The sequence below is a fragment of the Papio anubis genome, chromosome 5, assembly GCF_008728515.1.
Source record: "Papio anubis isolate 15944 chromosome 5, Panubis1.0, whole genome shotgun sequence".
NCBI lineage: Eukaryota > Metazoa > Chordata > Mammalia > Primates > Cercopithecidae > Papio > Papio anubis.
This window is the reverse complement of record NC_044980.1, coordinates 123,127,018-123,151,092: the sequence shown is the minus strand read 5'-3', so window position 1 is coordinate 123,151,092 and position 24,075 is coordinate 123,127,018. Positions and strand designations below refer to the sequence as shown.

General features: G+C 33.6%; 1 long non-coding RNA gene across 1 annotated transcript in view; it reads left to right on the top strand.

Annotated features, from left to right (window-relative positions):
* The window catches only part of LOC103885401, a 168,028-nt gene extending 144,271 nt beyond the window's left edge, over nucleotides 1–23,757 (top strand). The window contains exons 2-3 of the long non-coding RNA XR_002522728.1: nucleotides 19,940–20,027; nucleotides 23,510–23,757. This is a non-coding gene — a long non-coding RNA (uncharacterized LOC103885401). The remainder of the gene's footprint in view (nucleotides 1–19,939; nucleotides 20,028–23,509) is intronic.
* Nucleotides 23,758–24,075: the final 318 nt, after the last annotated feature.

Genomic DNA, 24,075 nt, shown 5'->3' with positions numbered 1-24,075 from the left:
ATGCACATGTGTCTTTACAGTGGAATAATTTATATTCCTTTGGGTATATGCCCAGTAATGGGATGTCTGTCTGGGTTGAATGATAACTCTGTTTTAAGTTATCTGAGGAATCCCACACTGCTTTCCACAGTGGTTGAACTACTTTACATTCCCACCAGCAGTGTATGTAATCCCTTTTCTCTGCAACTTCACCAGCATCTGTTATTTTTTGACCTTTTAATAAGAGTCATTCTGACTGGTGTGAGATGGTATCTCATGGTGGTTTTAACTTGCATTTCTCTAATGAGTAGTGATGTTGAGCATTTTTTCATATGCTTATTGACCATGTGTATGTCTTCTTTTGAAAAGTGTCTGTTCATGTTCTTTGCCAACTTTATAATGGAATTGTTTGGTTTTTGTTTGTAAATTTGTTTAAGCTCCTTATCTAATCTGCAAATTAGACCTTCGTCAAATGCATAGGTTGCATTTTAGGTCAGAAAATTGTACCTGAGAGGAACACGTACGTGAAAGGTCCATGGAAGCAAATTCCATTTTACTTGTTTATTCTCACTTTTCCTCTGCGTCACTCCTTCCCCTAATCCCCTCTCCCCTACCCAACCACAGCTACCATTCTATACTGTCTAATGTTATGTTCTTTCATTGGGTATGTGTTTTATGAAACACATATTGTTATTTTGTGTGGATATTTTTTAGTTTATATAAATGATATTGGAATATATAGCTTATTTCATCTTGTTTTTTAACTTTTCTCATATAAGCTCTGAGTTTTTGGGGTTTTTTTTTTAGTTGATTTTTTTGTCATAGTAAGATCTATATTCAGTGTAATATAAAAATCTTAAATGTACATTTTGATGAGTTTTACTAAAAGCATTCATTTGTGTAACCATTACACCACTGAGGTACAGAATAATTCTATCACACCCGGACATTCCTTATTGACTCCTTTAGTCAATCTTCCTCCACTTTTTAAATTATATCAAGACTTGGAAGACAAAGCTTACAAACCGGAAAATACTAAAAATCATTTCTACCAGATCAAGTGTGGAATTGAACAGAATGAAAAATGAAAGGTCTAACAGTTCACAAGACTTAAATTGGAAATCCTGTAATTGTGATATTTTGACTTGAAAGAATCTTTTGACAGAACTGCTATTTTTAATTGGATAAATTACACTCTATACTAGGATAAAATTAAATTAAGATGGTCTACAATTTGTATCTAAATGTGGTAAAATATTCAAAAAGTTAATAAATACGATTTACTTTATGAGGTTAGCTTAAAAATATTTATCAAAGAAAGGTCTTCTAAAGGAGAAAAAAGAAGAAAATAACTTGAAAAATACATTGGTTTAAAATGTTACACATTTCAATATGAAAAGAACAAAAATTGATAATATCTCACATTAAGAAAACTTTTTTGAGATTACCAAGTACCTCACATGCAGAAAGAATATTTTATTTATTAATATTTTCTTTAAAGAAGAATTTATTAAAAATATCAACTGTTAAAGTTACAAAGTATAAAGTATAACTTTAAAAATTATTGGAGTTATTTGGAAAAATAAAAATAAGACCAGCTGAAAAAAATCTAAGCGCTTCAGAAAAATATCAGTGACAAAGTATTAGAAGCTAATAAAGTTTAAAAACTGATTATGTACCAAGAATAAGTAATTAACTTAGTCTATGTTTAATTTTAGATAATGAATGGGATTTTTAAAAATTTTGCTTTAATATGTGCAGATGTACATTATTTTTAAGAAAGTTATTTTTGAATATAATTTTTTAGCTAAAGTGTTTTGTAGGTCAATAAATGTTATCAAACTAATTTATCAGTCAATAAATATTTAAAAATTAAATTACTTCATTTGTTTGTTTTGTTTTATTTTTTTGAGACAGGATCTTGCCTAGGCTGGAGTGCAGCGGTGCAATCTTGGCTCACTGCAACCTCCACCTCCTGGTTCAAGCAATTCTCCTGCCTCAGCCTCCTGAGTAGTTGGGATTACAGGAACATGCCACCACGCTGGGCTAATTTTTGTATTTTTAGTAAATACGGGATTTCACCATGTAGGCCAGGCTGGTCTCAAACTCCTGACCTCAAGTGATCCACTCACCTCAGCCTCCCAACGTGCTGGGATTACAGGCATGAGCCACCATGCTCAGCCAAATTATTTAATTTTTTAAGCATTACTTTTTACTCTCTGAAATGCCCTCGTTCAAGCAGTAAGTTATATGGTCACTATTATAAAGGGGCAATGTCGAATGTCCTTGAGACTTTTTAGACATGACAGTAGCTCGCAAAGAAAGTAGAGGTACAATACCTACCAATGGGTTAACCTTTTGCTTCTTGTTTGGATATTTCTCCCTCCCTGACATTGTAGGTCTCTATGGAAGCACAGACATTCTTTGTCTTGTTCACTGCTTTAGGCTGAGCACATAGAATGCTGCCCAAAAAGTAGCAGAGGCTGACTAACAAATTTTCAAAGATGGTCTTTTGTTAATAGGATAGGTGTATTTTCATCACAACTAATGAGAATTTGCGTTCCCACTAAGCTCATTTATATAAAACTATATGAAATTATTTTTATTTGTGTTTGGTCATGGCAGTAAAATGAATTTCAACAAATGCTTCAACATTTAAAAACTATATTTATATTATAAATCACCATAGTAGAAATATTTATACTCTAGAGTTTTAAAATTTCAATTATTAAAACATTCTTTATTTTTAAACACAGCCAGAATTTCACCTAGAACAATGATGTTACAATTTTATGCCCTCAGAATTTATGGTAATAAGTATGAAATACAAATTATCCCAGATATTAAGAGCATTTTTGTATGTTAGGTCACATTACCATTAAGTGACATTTATTGTTACTGCTGCCATTCTTCCAAATTACATCCTGCAGGATCTTCATCCCTGACAAGCTCAGCCCAAGTGTTTCTAGAGTATGTTTGACATTCGTCCATGAACTATCCCACTGCACTTACCCAGCTGTGTCTTCAGATCTTCCAGGTACTCTTTCAGCCACCTTGATTTGGCAGGCCTACCAGTGCTTTATTAGGCACTAGGATTTCTGCTAAGCAACTTATTGCTCCATCAGGAACTAACCCGAGGCATCACCACTGAGGCACCAATGCCCTCATGGCATCAAAGCTACTCACTGATGTGTTGCAAGTTGAATATACCTTTGTAGTATATTCTATGTGACCTGAATTGCTGCTTGTGTGCTCTTGCCTTATGGCTCTGTTCTCAGACCAAACCAAGGGTCAGGAAGCTTATTCTTGTGGCCCAATAATGAGATGCAGATGAACTGGGAAAGAAAAGTTTATTTCTGTTACCGGGTACAAGGAGAAGGCCAAGAAAATATTACCAGACCAACTCAAAATTATGAAGTTTTCCAGCGCTTATATACCTTTTAAGCTACATATCTACCTGTAAGTGTGCATTCATCTAAAGACATAAATGATTAACTTCTTCTAATCTATAACTAAGGTCTGAGTCCTTAAGGCCTTCCTCTGGAGCCTCAGTAAATTTACTTAATCTTGATGGGTCCAGGAGATAGGGGTGATTACCCTTATCTTGTCTTCTGCTAAATCATGGAGGTTTGGGGAGTTCCCCAATAAAACTTGTTTGTGGAGGTCTGCAGAGTTTCTTCAGACCCCCAATAAAACTTGTTTAATCTTAAATAGATTGTGTTAAGAATTCCTTCATTATCTTGTCACGCTTCAGGACCCAGCGAAAAGCCTAGGCAAAACCCTTGGTGGGCTTCTGTTACATTCCAGCCTTTGTAAAAGGGCACTGGCCCTATCAGCTTTTAATATTTAACTTAACCACTCGGTCAGTGCTAAAAAAATCATCATGGAGGCCTGCCTATTCAGCTGTTAGTGAGACCTGGCCTGCTACAGCCCTATTATTTTTACTTATATCACTTTCTTTCACAAGGACCCAGACACGTGGCTATTAGCCCAGGCTGTTGATAACCACCTCAGTGTAGTCAGAATTAATACCACCTTTGTAATGATGAAGGCTTTGTAATGGGAGAGATATTTTGGCCTGCCTCTTTTTGCCTATAGAAAGCCTTTACACAGAATCCTCTCTTGACTCTTTTTACAGTTGGCCAGATGTGGTCAGACATGTTAAAATTTCAGGATTCCTAGATATCTTGAATGTCTCAGGGATATTTATACAAAGAGAGGGGGATTTTCTACTGCTTTAAATCTAATTCATGCTCAATTTAGGAAACATACATATTGATTAATATGTTTTTAAATGCTGAGATTAATCAATTAAATGATCTTAATTTAAAATAAAATTATGAATTTCTTATTATATTTTTAAAAATACATCAAACCTCTTAAACAGAAGATAAAAAATACAGAAGCTCAGCACTCACAAATTCAACGGAAGAGTTCCAACTGCACCTATTTTAAAATTTAAACTCCATGAGTTTTATTCTGTATTGATGCTTATACTTTGTTTGTACAGTAATATATATTATTCTGATACCCACCAAGGTAACGATATTATTTTGATACTTTTCCATGGTAAAGGTAATTTAACAAAAATAATGTAACCAGATAGCAGAAGGTTATAGTGTCTAGAATATTAACTCTTTGATATTGATTATGAACTGGTAATTCAAATTAGAACTAACATACATTGAGTTAAAACATTTCTAAAAATTATACATCACTTACTATATAAATAGGACTTTTTGCTCCATTTCTTTCACACAATTTTTTTTAATTGAACATTGTACCCAATAGGTAATTTTTAACCTCAGCCGCCTCCCACCCTCTCCACTTTTGGAGTCCCCAGTATCTATTATTTCCATCTTGATGTTCATATGTATCCATTGCTTAGCTCACACCTATATGTGAGAATATGTGATATTTGATTTTCTGTTTCTATGTTAGTTCACTTAGGATAATGGCCTCCAGCTCCATCCCTGTTACTGCAAAGGACATGATTTCATTCGTTTTATGCCTGTTGGCCATGATTATTATTCTCTTTTTCAATCTCACTTGGTAACAATTTAGCTTACGGAAATGCCTTAAGGTTGGCTTCTTTCAATACTGCCCCAGACATTTTAAAAGCATCTTTGCTTTCCAGCAATAAGATATTTCAAACACTTTTTGTTTTTAATGTTTTCCTGGTCAAAGACATGAAATCAGTTACTCTTCACATAACAGTTTAAATTTAGAGTGAAATAGAGTCTAAATATCGGCATAGGTATAAACATTTTTTCTCCATGTTCACTGATAGTATTCACTCCCTTGCTGGGTCTGTTTGGTGACAGTGCTGAAATATATATTTCTTACTAAAATAGTGAGCTCACATAGATACTTCCTAATTTTTGCTACTAAATCACTTTACTTTTTCCAGTATAAAACTTTAAGTAATTCTTATATCATATATTTCTAATTTTGATCATTTTCCCAAACTTAATTTCACCCAAATCTCTTTAAGTTTATGCTGACCACACACAAACAAACACATTCACACATACACACAAATAACTCTCCACTACTACATTGGATTTGACCCTGGCTCAAAGTAAAATCTCTGCTACTAGCGTTGTAATAGAAAAACCTGTGAACAATTAATTAGGACACTAACTTATTTTTATTATTAGGTCAAACAAAGATTTACTAATATAATGATCAGTTAAGAAAAGTTTAGCCCCATTTGAAATTATGGACATTTACAGTCAATTATTATTTTTAAAATTTCTAATTCTATCCATTTCTCCAATAATATTGCCTTCATGTCTCTACCTTCAACCAGAATTTATAGTGGATTCTTACTGCTGATCAAATAAAATTTACTTATTTCAGAATGCATTTAATTTTGACTGACTTTACTTTTATCAAATGCATGTACTTAGTAAAAAGGTAAGAATAACAATGGAATTTTATTTTCTAATAATCAGAAGCAAGGCAATCCAGATTAACACTCCCATTGAGACAATTAATAAATCTGAACAAAATATTAAAAATATGTACTTATATTAGACATCTATTAAACTATGAAGGACTTTTAGGCTGAGATCCAAAAGAAGGCAGAATCGCAGTGAGGTAGGCCCCATACTGGCATTGCATTTTTCAAGATATTTTCAAGAAATGAAAATAATGTCAAAAAAATTAATGCATTGGATATGATTAATGGCAGATTGGACATTGATACCCAAAAGATTAGTGAACTGGAGGCTGGGCACGGTGGCTCACATCTGTAGTCCCAGCACTTTGGGAGTCCAAGGCAGACAGATTATGAGGTCAGGAGTTCCAGACCAGACTCGCCAATATGGTGAAACCCCTTCTCTACTAAAAATACAAAAATTAGCTGGGCATGATGGCACGAACTTGTAGTCCCAGCTACTTGGGAGGCTGAGGCAGGAGAATCACTTGAACCTAGAAGGCAGAGGTTGCAATGAGCCGAGGTTGCACCACCGCACTCCAGCCTAGGCAACAGAGTGAAACTGTCTCTCAAAAAAAAAAAAAAAAAAAAAAAAAGATTAGTGAACTGTACAAAATGAAACATAGGGGAAAAATAACTGAAAATAAAATGAACAGTTTGTGAGTGAGGTGCTGGACAGCTTCATGTGGTCTAATATACATATGCCTGGAGTATGTGAAGAAGCGAGAATAGGGAAATAGGAGAAAAAAACATATAAATAAATAAATAATGACTGAAGAATGTCAAATTTAATGAAAACTACAAGCCCCAGAGATCTAAAAACTCAAATAATCCCAAGCACAAGAAACAAATAAAATTACATCAAGGCATATCTGAATCAAATTGTTTAAAACCAGTGACAAAGAAATCATCTTAAAATCAGCAAGAAGAGAAAATACAACATGTATAGACGTAGAGAGATATAGATGGCTACAGAGTTCTCACTGAAAGCAATGTAAGCCAGAAGATGGTAAGCAATATTTTTCAAGTATTGGTGGATAGGAAATTTGTCAACCTAGACAAGTATTTCCAGCAATTTTTTTTAGATTACTAATAAATCACATCCAGGGTCAATACAAGTCTCAATAAACTTTGAAGAATTCAAATCATGCAAAGTGTATTCACTGACCACAATAGAATTAAGTAAGATGCCAGTAACAAAAAGATATCTCCAAATATTCAGAAACTAAAAAAAAAAAAAAATTACTTTTCAATAACCCAAGGTCAAATAAGATATCAAAAGTAAAATGGGAAACATTTTCAGCTATTTATATTTTTGAAATACAAATAGAGCACATCAACATTTGTGGTATGCATCTAAAACAGCACTTAAAGGGAAATTTATATGACTAAACACCAATACATATATGAAAAGAGATGAAAACTGTAACTTCAGTTTCTACCTTAATTAACAAAAAAAGTGCAAATGAAACCTAAAGTATGCATTAACAATGAAATAATAAAGATCAGTCCAGAAATCAATAAAATACAAAACAGAGAACTAACAAAGAAAATAAAGACAAAAGTTTTTCTTTGAAGAAATATATAGTTGATTAACCTGTAGCTGGGCTAATCAGGAAAAAAAAAAGAAAAGGCAAAGTTTAACCATAGCAAGAATGAGAAACACTATCACTATAAATCTACAACTTTTAAAAGAATAATAAAGACTAAGAGAATATTATGAACAACTTTATGTCAATAAATTCCAAAACGTAAGTGAATGGGACAAATTTCTTGAGAGACATAAACTGTTGAAGCTTACTTCAGAAGATACAGATAAACCAGATAGCCCTATACTTATTAAATAAATTAAATTTGTAGTTAAAAACCTAACCACAAAGAAAACCACATGTGCAGATGGCATCAGTGGTTAATTATGCCTAACAGTAAACAAAGAAATAGTTCCAACTCTACACAAACTCTTCCAGAAAATTGAGAGGAGGGAAACACCCTCCACATGAGAATAGCAGTATTTTCTACCAAAACTAGATAGAGACATTACAAGGGGAAAGATAAACCTCTAAACTACTCACCAAAATCTCTTAGGAACCCAGAATCAACATTTTTTAAAGATGTAGGGGGTACATGGGCAGTTTTGTTACGTGGGTATATTGCATAGTGGTGAGGTCTGGGCTTTTAGTGTACACATTTATGTATAGTAAATATGATACCCAATAGGTAATTTTTCAACCCTCACCCCCACCCCACATTTCTGAGTCTGAGTCTCCTGTGTCTATTTTCTGACTCTGTGTGTCCACGTGTGCCCATTGTTTGGCTCCTACTGATAAGTGAGAACATGCGGTATTTGACTTTCTGTTTCTGAGTTATTTCCCTTGGTTTAATGGCCTCCAATTCCATCCATCTTGCTGCAAAAGCCACGATATCATTCTTTTATGATAACTGAGTGGTAGTTCATGGCGTATAGAGATTACATTTTGTTTACCAACTCATCCATTGACAGACACTTAGGTTGATTTTGTATCTTTGTTATTGTGAATAGTGCTGTGATAAACATACAAATGCAGGCATCTTTCTAATAGAATGATCTTTTCTTTCTTTTGGGTATATACCCAGTAGTGGGACTGCTGGATTGTATGGTAGTTTTATTTTTAGTTCTTTTTATTTTTCAAGTTCATTTTACTGTTAGTTGATATATAATAACTATACATATTTATGGCATATAGTGTGATGTTTTCATATAGGTATACAATGTGTGATGATCAAATTAGGATAATTAGCATATTCATCTCCTCCAAAATTTATCATTTCTTTGCGGTGAGATCACTCAAAATCCTTTCTTCTAACTATTCTGAAATATGTGGTATATTATTGTTGACTACAGTCACCCTACTGTGCAATGACACATTAGAAATTATGCATCCTATCTTACTGTAACTTTGTACTCCTTGACCAACCTTCCCCAACACCCTCACCCTATCCAGCCTCTAGTAGCCACTATTCTACTTTGTACATTTTAAAAAATAACTTTTACTTTAGTTTCAGGAGTACATGTGAAAGTTTGTTACGTAGGTAAATGCGTATCATGGGGCTTGTTGTACAAATTATTTCATCACCCAGATATTAAGCCCAGTACCCAATAGTTATCTTTTTTGTTCCTTTTCCTCCTCCCACTCTCCATCCTCAGGTAGACACCAGTGTCTGTTGTTTCCTTCTTTATATTCATAAGTTCTTATCATTTAGCTCCCACTTTTAAGTGAGAACGTGCTGTATTTGGTTTTCTGTTCTTGCAGCCCCATCCATGTTTCTGCAAAATACATTATATCATTCATCTTTATGGCTGCATAGTATTCAATGGTGTATATGTACCACATTTTCATTATCCAATCTGTCATCGATGAACATTTAGATTGATTTCATGCCTTCGCTATTGTGAATAGTGCTGCAATGAACATTCGCGTGCATGTGTCTTTATGGTAGAATGATTTATAAATATATTCCTCTGGGCATATACCCAATAATGAGATTGTTGGGTTGAATGTTACCTCAGCTTTTAGCTCTTTGAGGAATTGCTATACTGCTTTCCACAATGAATGAACGAATTTACACTCCCACCAACATTGTGTAAGTGTTCCCTTTTCTCTGCAACCTCACCAGTCTCTGTTAATAGCAGACATTCTGATTGGTGAGAGATGGTATCTCATCGTAGTTTTGATTTGCATTTCTCTAATGATCAGTGATATTGACCTTTTATTCATATGCTGATGGCCACCTGTATGTCTTCTTTTGAGAAGTGTCTGTTTGTGTCCTTTGCCTTCTTTTTAATGGGGTTGTTTTTCTCTGTAAATTTGTTTAAATTCCTTATAGATGCTGGGTATTAGACCTTTGTCAGATGCATAGTTGGCAAATATTTTCTCCCATTCTGTAGGTTGTCTCTTTGCTCTGTTCTTAAATACATTTTTAAACAAAATTCAGTCAAATAAAATCTCTCATAGGCAGCATTCTGAGATAATCCTCAAGATTCCCACCATCTGGTGTATGTGCCTATATAATCCCTTTTATTGTGGGTGGAAGCTATAATTGTAATTAGTTACCACTCTCATGATTATGTTATGCTATACATCTAAAAGGGAAATTATCCTAGGTGAGCCTGATCTCATCAGGCAGGATCTTTACAGAGAGTTTCTTCTAGCTAGTTGCAGAGGAGAAAGTCATATTTATGCACTCCTTCTGGCCTGGGAGAATGCAAATATCCATGTTGTGAACTGCCCATGAGCTCCACATGATATGAACCCAAAAGTAGCTTTTAGGATCTGAGAGTAGTCGTTGACTGACAGAGCAAGAAAATGAATACCTCTGTCATACAACCTCAAGAAGCCTAATTCTACCTAAAACAACCTGAATGAGCTTGGAAGACCCTAAACTCCAAATAAGAACGCCATCATATTTGGCACCTTGCTTACCGCTGTAAAACTCCGATTTGAGGACCCAGTTAATCCATGCTCATATGCCTAACCTATGAAAACTGTGAGATAATAAAATCATGTTTTAAGCAGATGTGTTATTGGGAATTTATTATGCAGTAATGTATAACATAACACAGCATCCAGTAACATCCAAAAAGCGTGATACATCATGACCACATGGGATTTACTCCATAAATCCAATGCTCACTTAGCACTGAGCTATTGATTTTGTGGTATACACTGTGTTAATATAGCGTGATCGTTTATCACATTAGTAGAATAGAAACGAAAAATGCTTTGATTATCTCAATAGGTTCAAATAAGTATTTGAGAAAAATTTCACATCTATTCTTCATGAAAATGCTCAGAAAACTAGGAGTAGATGGGATCTTCCTCAACTGTATAAGGGATATTTATGAAAAATCTATAGCTATCATACTTAATGGTGACATACATTGAGTACATACATACATATGGAAGAATGTGTGTGTGTGTGATTATGTTAAGTGTAAATGAAGTTAATGTAAAATAATATGTTTTCAGACTTTATAAAAATAATAACACAAACAGCAACAACCATACTCTATTTAGAAAGCATATCTAAAGGACATACAGAAGCTGAAAATAAATAAAAGTGAAAAGCATACAACTTATAAATAACATTCAAAGTTTACAGACCTATGAAATAAGACGTAAGACATAAAGAAACACTAGATTTGTGAGATATGCTTTATAATAATATGTTTTAATTTCTAGGAAAATAGGACAATTTTAACCTGAATCACCTTAATAATGTCATCTAATAATTAATTTTTAAATGATGTATTAAAAAGTAAAAATATACAAATCTACATTATTTGGGGGAGATTTTAACATCATTTTTTAAAATTTAGAAAACAAGCAAACACATCTCAATATGACTATTTATTATTAAAAACATAATATTTTTGGTCCAAATGACATACTTCTCTGCATGTGGTGCCAAAATCACAAGATACACATTTCTTTACTAAAATTCACCATTTGTTTAGCCAAATTTTAAAAGACTATATCATATACTATGTAATCTTACCATGGTACAATTAGCATAGAAATCTATAACTACAAGATAATTAGAAAATATTCCAAAGTTTGTAAATGGAAATATTCATAGGTTAAAAAAGAAATCACAAAGGAAATTAGGAAATATTTTGGAACAAATGATAATTAAGGTACTACGTATCAAAATGTATGTAATGCAATTAAAGCTGTGCTTCATATGAAATTTTAAAGTTCCTCATGAAAATGCTCAGGAAACTAGGAATAGATGGGATCTTCCTCAACTATATAAAGGATATTCATGAAAAATCTATAGCTATCATACATACATCATTTCATAGAAATTTTATGATTAGTTAGAAAAGATAGGTGGAAAACAATTATCTAAGCTTCTATCTCAAGAACTTAGAAAAATGACAGTAAATTTAAATCTATAAAAAGTAGAAGGGAAGGAGTCAAAATAAGAGTTAATGAAATAGCAATAAACATAAAATAGATCAATAGCTAATTTTTTTCGAGAAAACTAATACAATAGATAAACTCCTGGTGTGATGGGTCAACAAATAAAAACTAACAAAAAGCAAATAATAAGAATAAAAAAGGGACAATAGTAATAGGAATTAAAAAGTTTATGAGACATTTTAGTGAGCAACTTTATGCCAATAAATGTTTAAATTTAGAAGAAAAGGACAATTTTCTAGGAAAATACAACTTACCAAAATTGGCACAAGAAGATATAAAAAGTCTCTATTGTCTTAAAACTGTTAAATGAAATAAATCTATAATTGAATACTTTACCTTAAATAAAACAGATAGATTATCTGGTGACTCCAACTGTGGTGTACTGGAGATGGCTTGTTCCTGACAACTGCTAAAATTTCAGAAATTTTGCAAACTAGTTGTTTAACACAGTCATTATTAGAAATTAAAACATTTAAAATTTCAACTAAATAAATTATATTGAAAAATAATCAATATCACAAACTTGTTACTTCCTCATTACTTTTTACTACATTTTACTATTAGCTGCTCTTGAGGTTATTAACATTTATTATATCTGTAGGGTGCAAATACTTATACTGCTGCTCTACTGTGTCCCTCTTCCCAATTTTATTTTCAGTGATATCACATTGATAGCATGAAATCAGCCAGGCTGGGAGAGTTAACACCACAGAAATTATTAAGCAATATATATGAGGGCTTGATTTATTGCTAAATATAAAGAGGCTTCAGTTTAATAAATATAGTTTGTATGAAGGTAAGAATTAGTTGACCAGTAGATCACATATATGATTTAATAACAGTAAATATAAAAGGAACACATTAATAGATTAGGATACAAATCTATTTATCATATTGGCTAAATTGCTCTTTTAGGGTGAGTGTGGATACAAGAGTTCAGAAAGAAAGCAACTAAAGTATTATATGAGACTCAATTGGCAATAAAGAGTTTACAGTAAAGAATGTACATTTTATTTGTAAGTTGTGTGTTACACATCCTTAATAGCAGTAAAACTTCACAATGAGCATGCAGTATATACTACATATATAATATTTGCATGTTATATGTAACATAAATTATAATATATATAATATTTTTGAAAAGCCAGCTGGTAAATATTTACCAGCATGAGACTGATCCTACTTACGTTTAATGAAGAAATAGCACTAGTTTTCACAAGCTTTTACAAAGAATAGAAAAAGAGAGTACACTTTTTATCTTGTATTTTTAGGCCTAATTAATTTAACTTTGAAAAATATATTATAAAAAGGCAAAATTAAAAGCCAATATATCTCATGAACAGATGCAAATATCCTAAATGAAACATTAACAAACATAATTCAGCACTATACAAAAAAAGAATCATTTATTACAATCACATTTGACGTGTTTCTGGAGTAAAAATCTGGTAGATCATTTTTAAGACTGCATTGTGTTGCAGCAACTCAATTTAACTGATTGTCAACCAGTCATTACATTTATACTTTGTCGATGAGCCCTTGTACAAAAACTGAGGTTGTAAGGAATGAATCGGACTTACATAAATGTCTGTGCTGTGATCCATTATAGGGACTTTCCAAAATCTCCCTATAGAGTCCTTATCTGCCATAAATACTTCAGCAGCATCAGATCTAATGCAACATATGTCTCAAGAGGAAGAGCATCTGGCATGGCAGCCTGGATCTGTTGGAGAGGCTTCTCTTATTGCAGTACCACTTAAAAATGGCATCCTTTTGTGTTCTTCAAAAAACAATGACTATCATACCCGATATTCAAAGACTACCACTTGGTATTGTACTTCTTTCTTAGTGGTATAATGGGCCAGATCCAGTAATTTATGCTTCATCTTAAAAATAATATCTCAGCCTCCTGCAGACCACCGAGCCCCTAATAGCAAGATTACAGGTCCCTAAATTTTGGTAGGATTTACTTCTCATCTTTTGATAAACATTTGTCTTCCCAAGGTATCTAGAGTAGCTGCTACTTGCTATTCACCAGATCCAATAAGCAAAATATTCATATTACAGTATTATCAATCAACATGATATTATGAAATGAAGAAATGATCAAGGGCCCTACAAACTAGATTGTGTCATAAGGCTGGAGAGTGGAAACCACCTTGAAGTAAGACAATGAAAGTGAAAACTTTACAGCGAAATCTGCCAGTTAAATCAAACTCCTTTGGCAGTATTTACTAAAAGATATAGAGGGCAGAAAAACATTCAGCAGATCAAAAGCCACATATCAGGTGACAGAAGATTTGTTAATTCCCGTTGGTAAAGGAAAAACAGCTGGATCAACAGCTGCAATTGTAGTCACCATCTGATCAAGTTTATGGTAATCTGCTGTTATTCTCCAAAATTCATCTGTTTTCTATGCAAGCTAAATAGGCTAGTTAAATGCAGTAGTATCACCACTCTGATATCTTTCAAGCACATTTTGGTGGCACTAATCTTTGTAATTCTTTAAGAAATGCAGTATTGATTTTGAATTATCATTTTGACAAAGAAAACTCTAGAGGTCTCCACTTAAACTTTGCTCTGAGAGTATACTTATTCCAATTATGCCCAGAAGGGTTGAGAAAATAATCACAGCATGAGTTTGAGGGATTACCAAGCCAACCGTGAGATGGACTCATGCTAAAACTCCATTAACCCACTGCTCTTCATAAACCACTGCTCAGAGCCAGTGATCAATAATCTCTGAAAAATCTGATTATTTTCCCTACTCCCATCAACAATCATTCTTTTGGATGATCATAAGTTCTTTTGAGGAAAGCTGGGGGAAATTTAGGGCCTAAGTTTTGGGCAGTATAATTCTCAAATACACCCAGCATTGCCTAAGAGGATCTGGGGATGTAAACGGGCCATAACTCCATATGGAGCAATTCAAGTCGAACTTCTGTTCACCACACGTAGGGCCATTTACTGACATATAACAACTATAATGTTAGTAGGCTGCATATTTATTTTAGCCATAGGGTCTCCATGATTAATTAGCCAATGCCAAAGGTCTCTGTGGGTCAGACCAATTTTTATTACTGCTTTGAGTCTGCTGCCCATGTTGTCTTTGGCCATTTAGTGCTTGCATTTGACCCCTGAAATATAGGACCCCATAGATTCCATTCAGTTCAGAGAACCCGTTTTTATAGCAGTACTTTCTGCTGTCATTTCTGGCCTCCAGAGAAGCCACTACAGAGCAGTGTTCTTCTCACCGACACATTTCTCAAACCCTAGTTGACGGAAGTATTCTCTGCACTCTCCCAGAAGATATAGTTAATGGTTGATCTGGCAGGTACTACATTTATTGAGACATTTGGATATATCCCACCACCTTATTTTATGTTTACAATAGGATTTTATTTATTTTTTCTTACACGTTCCCTTTTGTTTATATTTCTCTGGCATTTTATTAACTCTTTTCTTCTTCTGGTTACCTGGAATTTATCAATTATATTTCTAAAATTTTATTGGTTACCCTTGAATTGTTATCAAACATTGAACATTTAAGCATATTTTATTATTATAGTCAAACATTGATCTCTCACTGAAAAGACAAGATCTTTAACACCTTCAAACATACCATTACACATCTCAAACCATGTTAGATAGTAAACTTTTGATTATCTCCCACTAAATCCTATTCCTACATAATAATTTCCCACCTCACTAAATACCACCACCATCCTTCTGTTGCTCAAACCAAAAACCCAGGAATCATACCCAAAGCCTCTACCTTGTCTGAGATGACATCATTCTTGCCTAGACTACCACCTGAGACCATTTACTGGTCTCTCTTCTTCCACTTTGCCCTTATTCAATTATTTTCCTCAGAGCTAATGTAGTGATTGTTTGAGAAATAAAGCTGATGATGCCATCCTTCAGAGTAAAACCTTTAATGCTATCTCATGGGTCAGAAAAAGAATCCAGGCTCTACTGTGTTCTACAAGGCACTTCTTGACATGGACACTGCCTCACCTTACATCAATCTTCCCCTTTCTCATTATGCTCCAGGCCCACTGGCTTCCTTTGTTTTTCTCAAAGATGCTGCCCTCCTCCCAACTATGTAGCCAGGCCCCCTTTTTATGACTGTCCCTCTGCCAGAAATGTTCTTTTCCATAACTTTCCACATGTTTGGCTCATTCTCTTCTTTCAGGTTTCATATTGTTACAGGAGCCCTTCTGACTTTCCTTTATAAAGGGACTCTCTTACTACCTTCTAGCTCCTCACCTGCCTTTTAAACTTCTGTATCACTTAACCATAATCTGTATTTTTCTTTATTTGCTTATTTAAATATTTTTCTTTACTTGCTCGTTTATCATTTGTATTCGCTGTAAGACAGTTAACTTTATGATGCCAATGACCTGTTCTGAATTGTTCACCTCAGTGTATCTCATTCTTTGATCAGTGCTTGTCACATCACATGGACTCAATAAAAGTTCTATCAGGAAAATTACTTGATTTACAAAGAGAGAATTATAATGATTTTAATGATTCATATATGCAGCTGGGATGGGCTTCTTAATTGTGAAAAAAAATGTTTCACAGTAGCCTTCCTTATGAAAGAGAGGAATGAATTTGGGTTCTGTGCAATTGGGCTTTCCTTTTGGTAGGTAGGTGGAGGGCAAATACTCAAGGTTGGGTTTTTATGATTGATAAAGAGAAGAATGATGAACATTGGAAAGGGCATCAAATGCATCTGCCTTTCTCACCTGAGTTTGAGCCCAGTCTCCCACCTTGAACATCTCTATATCCCAAGAATTTGATTGGCATGCCTTGCCCACTATGACAGAAAGACCAGTCATCATGCCCACCCACAGACTACAGATTTGGGATTTTTCCAGGGACTTATTAATAAGACCAATTATCATCCCTGCAGGAGGATGCACATTGTGTATATTGTTATAATTGACTTTGCTTTAAATTTACCTGTCAATCTCAAATCATTTTTTGCTATTTTCCAGAAGGCCCTCAAAGGGCAAATTTTCTGGTTCTCATTTTTTTGTTGTTGTTAAGGGATTTTGTTAAGTAATCTTTTATTGTTGTTTTGATTTCAAAAAATGAGAGATGAAGAGAGATACCAATGCCACATTTTCGGTATGCCATCTTCATCAGAGCATCATTAAATACAATTTTGAGTAATTCTCACTGTACATTTTTTTTTTTTTTGAGACGGAGTCTCACTTTGTCACCCAGGCTGGAGTGCAGTGGCACGATTTAGGCTCACTGAAACTTCCGTCTCCCTGGGTTCAGTGATTCTCCTGCCTCAGCCTTCCGAGTGGCTGGGATTACAGGCACACGTCACCACGCCCGGCTAATTTTTGTATTTTTAGTAGAAACGGGGTTTCACCATATTGGCCAGACTGGTCTCGAACTCTTGACCTTGTGATCCACCCACTTTGGCCTCCCAAAGTGCTGGGATTACAAGCGTGAGCCACCGCGCCCGGCCTCACTGTAGATTTTTTTAATTAGCTATTGGTGTTGTGTTTAAGGACAGGCCATCATAGTATTTATTTGCTTAAAAGATATTTGACGAAATTTGTTTAACATGTGATGCTCTATAGAAAGTAAAATTGATGTTATGGAAATAAAAGTGACTGTAAGAGTGAGGTATCAAATTTTCAACTTAGACTCAAATGGAATAAGATTAATATTCCCCACATTTATATTGAACTTTTCAAGAATGGAAGCTGTATCTTATTATTTCTCTAGTTCCAAGGTATGCATAGTGACAAGATCGTTTTACATATTTAGGGACTGTTAGTTAAATGAATGAAAATAAAGCTGAATATTTTCAACACTTGCATTGAATTTTAAGTAGCTGGGAAACAATCTTATTTACCTTTTTGGCAGTGGCTCAAAATTGTTACCAGTTTGGTGGCCCTACCACCAATTTAATTCGTATTTTTTTTAATGTCCAAGTACGGACATTTAATTCATATTTTTTTAAATGTCCAAGTATGATTTCACAAACTTTATAACTGTTTTAAAGTCACATTTGTTTACCTGGTACTTCCTTGATAATTATAAATGACAGTAACAAGAAGTGAAGGAGCATGGACACTGGAAAGATATTGTTCCTGCCAGACGCACAGACCTGTCATCATGTACCAATTTTAAAAAACAAATAAAGTCATGATTTTATTGAGTAAATATATAAGGATCCAAAAAATCTGAAAAATATTGTTATGCTGACTAATGGTCAGAATGGTTTTATAGAAATTCCCAAAACAAGTTTGTGAGAAAGTGTTACCCTTTCTGTCCCCCTTTTTTTGGCTTGTGTTTGTTTTTAGTTATTTTAACCAGTGTTTTTTCCAAGGCTAATGATGTTGTTTGCTAGTTTCCTCATGTTACATCAAATGAATTTGGATACCCTCTGAGACATCTAAATAGCAACTGCAGTAAATATTCATCATGTGGAATTAATAATACATCTTGAAATGCTCTATTTGTTTTTTACGGGCTCTCTTTACCACACAGAACCATCACCCAACGTGGTATTAAAAACAAAAGAGGGCCATGGCTGGATTTTACACTGCATTGAGAGGAAAAAAGGTGGAACTGTGAGATCACTTTGCTAACAATCACTAGCAAAGCTTAAAGGCTTGTCAAGAAACTTGGGTACAGGAGAACTTGGGTTTATGATTACTTAGATATTATCCCTAATGTGAAATGAATGAAATAATTATAAATTGCCCAGATAAATGATTATTGGTTAATTGCTAATTTCTGATGCAATAAAAATTCAAACTGAAGTTTTCTATTGATCCCAAATACTTATCAGACTTAGAAGTGGAACTTTCCAGTTATATGTTAATTAGATAAAGCAAATGAAGAAGTTCTATAGAATAATGTTATATAATTTCTGATTACAGGAAAACTTCACCTTGAGTTACATTCATTTAGCATATCCTGTTTATTTTTTATTATTAACTGTAGATAGAGAAGGAAAAAAAAAGAAAATGGGACAAAGATGAATAAAAATAAATAACAGATGACAACGCCATTGAAGTTTTTTAAAACATTCTTTATTGGTTGGGTGGTGCCTGTGGGGCCTGTATTTCTGCCTTGTGTGTTTAAAATAAACTTTAAAAGCTAGAGAAATAAATATATCTGCCAATTGTTATGGTCACTTTTCTTCCTGCTACTCTTCTCATTAACATTTACTTGGAAAAAGAATAGAATCCAAGGAAGACCTGGCAATAGTAATTTTAGTTCCATGTGTTAAATTTATTTTATTGAAATGTTTGGAAATTTTAAAATTCTAGGCTAACTTAATAGCAAAATTAATATATTTAAAATTGTCTCTAGTAACCATAAGATTTTTAAATGCATAATTTCTTTAAAAACTAGAATAAAGGGAAAAGAACAAAGAAAACTCAATGCGTTAGTAAAAGGCATGAAAGATTGACAATAAAACAAATGAAAATAACTCTAAAAACTTAAAAAAAAAACAGAAAATGTAGGTCTTGATAAATCTAGAGTGTGTGTTAGTTTGACTTTACAGCCTATTTGGGTTAAAGATCACATACTTTCCATATTTTCTCCTTTATAGCCTTTTCTTAAGCCTCCATTAAATACTGAGTTTGAAGGGATCCACTGGTTCCATTTTCCTGGCAAAAATAGTTTCCATTTTGTCAAACATTTAGAAACCAAATGTTGATATTTGTCTTATAATTATTGTCAAGAAACATTTCCTTGGGGATATCAAACTGACTGCTGCTAAAAGGGACTCAAAACACATTTCTCCATTTGTTCTGCCTCCAGAGACTGTTTCCTTTTGCCACCTCTGTACCGATTGGTAATAAAAACAAATTTGAGCAAATTAAAACTAACAATCTGTGCTGGAAACACCCACTGTCTTTCAGAACAGGCCAAAGAAATGTCACTGGTGCCACTGGTACAATTTGAATTAAGTTGTAGTTAGACTTTGAACCTTGTTTCGTTTGCTGAAATTTGATCTGTTTGCTGCTAGTTGTTGAAGTTTCTTCTACTTCACCAGAATGTTTATTTCCAGGGCACCACAGAAATTGTTCTTAGAACACATGACTGTCACTGAGTCTTCATGAGCAAAGAAACTTCTTGTCTCTTAACGATGGATATGAGTGAGTATATGCATATAAAGTAGCTAAACTAAAGTTTTCAGAGATGGCACAGATAAATTAAAACAGTAAAAGATATATTAGTCTGTTCTCATATGGTTAATAAAGACATACTAATAAAGACTGAGTAATTTACAAAGGAAAGAGGTTTAATGGACTCACAGTTCCACATGGCTGGGAAGGCCTCACAGTCAAGGCATAAGGCAAATAAGGAGCAAAGTCATGTCTTACGTGGTGGCAGGCAAGAGAGCTAGTGCAGGGAAACTCCCATTTATAAAACCATCAAATCTCTTGACACTTATTCACTACCACAAGAATAGTATGGGGGAAACCACTCTCATGATTCAATTATCTCCGCCTGGCCCCACGCTTGACACATGGGGATTACTACAATTCAAGATACGATTTGGGTGAGAACATAGCCAAACCACATCAAAAGGAATTTTAAGTAGGAGTATTATTTCTCCTAGTAATTTTAGATGGATATTTTCTAAAAAAGAATTGAGATGAAACAACACAAACTTAAAGTAATCCAAACATCAAAACTGATGGTTTCTAGTTTTCTTTCTGTCTCAATGAAAGAAAATAGGAAAACTTGACTACATAAATTAGAACACATAGAAGTCCAACTTCATGTTGATTAAGAAGAACTTGGCTGGGTGCGGTGGCTCATCTCTGTAATCCCAGCCCCTTGGGAGGCCAAGGAGGGTGGATCACCTGAGGTTAGGAGTTTGAGACCAGCCTACCAACATGGAGAAACCCTGTCTCTACCAAAAATACAAAAAATTACCTGGGCATGGTCTACCAAAAATACAAAAAATTACCTGGGCATGGTGGTGCCTGCCTGTAATCCCAGCTACTTGGGAGGCTGAGGCAGGAGAATCGCTTGAACCCAAGAGGTAGAGGTTGCAGCGAGCTGAGATTGCACCACTGCAGTCCAACCTGGGCAGCAAGAGCAAAACTCCATCTCGAAAAAAAATAAATAAATAACTTAATTGAATGGACTTTATAAGCTCTAGGGGAGAAATGGGAAGCTCAAAAAATACCAAGTGTTGTTATAATCAATTGGCAATTGGAAAACAGTTGCAAGTCAAGGTAAGTCAAATTAGGTAAACTCATGTTTCCCAGGTAAAGTCTCAGAATGCAAGTGAATGTGAAGTGCATAATGGTGGAAGTAGAGCGTTTCTTCATAAAATGATGAAGAAAACACAGAACTGACTATGAATAACAAAATGTAACAGGGTAAGAAATAATATGCAAGGAAGGAAAATGCCCCTGGTGATCTAATCATCAAAATAATTATTAATGCTTAAATTTTTTTTAACAAATCAGCAAGAATTAAAAGTCATAATATTAAATGGATATTGATATATGCACTTTCATCCACTGATAGTGAAAGTACACATCTTGTGTCAAGGACAAGTGTAACAAGAAACTTTGTGGTATTTATCCTAATGAATTCACCCTACAAACATCATTATTTATTTCTGTGAAATGAGAAAAAAATATAAACAATAGAAAATGATTGAATTACCCTTGTAGACATCTTTAAGAAAATGTGCAGAGATTAGAGATATTTATTAAACTTATAGCACTAGGAGCATTTTACATTGTTAAAATGATAAAAAAAGAAAACTTTGTGTAAAAGTGAGCATGTAAAATTTGATCTGATACATAAAATAAACTACAGTCTATGCATAGGAACACACCAAAATGTTCACAGAAGTTTTCTTCAGGAGCTGTTGCCATCAGTGAAGTATATTTAACTTCTTGTTACTTTCCTACACCTCCTAAATTATAAAGCTTACAGTAAATTTTATTTGTATGAAGTTTAAGGAGGTTTCTTTTAGTATCACTTAATCTATGCAAAAGTATCTATTTCATCCTCCTCACCGACATTGTTAACTTTACTGCATTTACTTACTCCTTTTCTTCAGGTAGAAATTCTGTAACAAATCCCTCAGCTTCTATCTCATTTCTTTCTTCTTTATCCTGGATTTAAATGAATCAAACACAATCAACTGATGAGCAATTAACAACATGAAGTGATGACCTTGCTTTTTTTCCTATTTGGCAAATCAAATTTTTAAAAACTAATTGAATTATTTGACATTTTATTGCTTCCCCCATATATACACTTTATCTTTTTTATGTACTCTTTAAGCAAGACACAATTAAAGTAAGCATGCTACCACCAAATATGATAGTAAAAGCAAAAGTGTCATGGAGTTTTCAACTTACAGAAAACTCCATCACACTCAAATTTAGTTTATTTAGCTTACCAAGAAAAGGAACAACCCTAAAACAGTCTATTATTCCTTTAACGTGAAATTTAGTTTGTCCCTTTCTTTCTTAATTCCCTAAGGTATTTCCTCTCATTTTAAAGCTTTCTTTAACTCTCCTCAGTTTCTCCCTGATCATTCTGATAGTTTCTCCTCAACTAAACAACGAAGCCCACCACAATACAATTATGTCATTTATTCCTACTCTCTCTTTTTAAATTTTGCTAAGAAATGACAATAATGTTTATGGGGTACAGTGTGATATTTCAATACATGTATACATTGTATAATTATCAAATCAGGATCGTTAGCATGGCCATCACCTCAAACCTTTATCATTCCTTTGTGGTGATAACTTTCAAGATCCTTTTCCTGGCTAACTTGAAATACACAGTACAATGTCATTAGCTATAATCACCTTGGTATATAACAGAACACCAGAAATTATTCTATCTGTAACATTGTACCTGTGATCAACCTCTCCTCATCATCTGTCTGCTTTCCTCACCCCTCCTCAGCCTCTGGTAACCACTGTTCTCTCTACTTCAGTATATAGAAAAATCTGCATTTCCAAGTTTCTTATAGCAGTATTCACAATAGCAAGAGATGCAATTAACCTAAGTGTCCATCAGCGAATTAATGGATAAAGAAAACATAATTTTTTATATATGTATACATGCACACATATATATACACCCATACATATATACATTTGTGTATATATACATGTATAATTGCATTTTCTTTATATATATATACATATATGTGTATATAAGTACAAGAAAAACCATGACTGGTTGGTATAATTTGCTTAATGATTACCCTGCTTTTGCTTATATATAGTAGATATTCCAACTTATGACAGTCTGAAGTCATCATGGAAGTCAAAATTATACAATCAAATGGAAACCTAAAGTTAAAAAATACAATTTGGGTAGTATGCCATAATGTGATATTTTATCATTAGAATTTTATGTTGAGAGTTCCTGACCTTTAGCTCAGCCATCTACCAAAATTGTGAAAATAATCATATGAGAAGGGAATGGGAAAGGAATTCTGTTCTAATTCAAGCATATGAATAGTACCAAAGGATCTATATCTGTTCAGTAAACATCTTGATGGCAGTATGGCTCATAGTTTTATTGCAAACACTTATATCCAAAGTTTTTCCCACTCCCTTTATTTTTGTTTTCTTTCTCATAGAATTTCACTCTCATGCCACAGTTGTCTTTCAAGGATACAAAATCAGATGCAAGGTAAAGACAGTGATAAAAGGTTGAGACATAGAGCAAACTGGTCAGCTCTGCTGCCTAGTTCTCAGGTAAACTTAGACCAGTTATTAATTTTTTGAACTTCAGATTCTTCATCTAAAAATGGAATAATATTACCTGCCTACTTCTCATAGTTTTGAGTCTCAATGAAATTGTGAGTACAATCATACTAAAAAATGTATATATAATATTGTTATCAATTATTTATATTTTAATTGCTTAAAATCTTCACTCTCAGCATGCAGAGGTTTATTAATAATTATTTTAAGTATTTCAATGAAGCCTATAAGTAGAATGATATAAATATTAATTATTGCCCAAAATATATAATACTTATTCCAGACAGCAGGTTATATAGTCAACCAACTTATAACCTGCTGGGTGAGTTTTCAGCATATGTTTAGGCACAAATGAACTCCAGCAAGTATTTTAATACTTTAAAATTCTTTATTTGTTTTTTTTTTCTTTTTTTTTTAAATTAATTTTTTATTATTATTA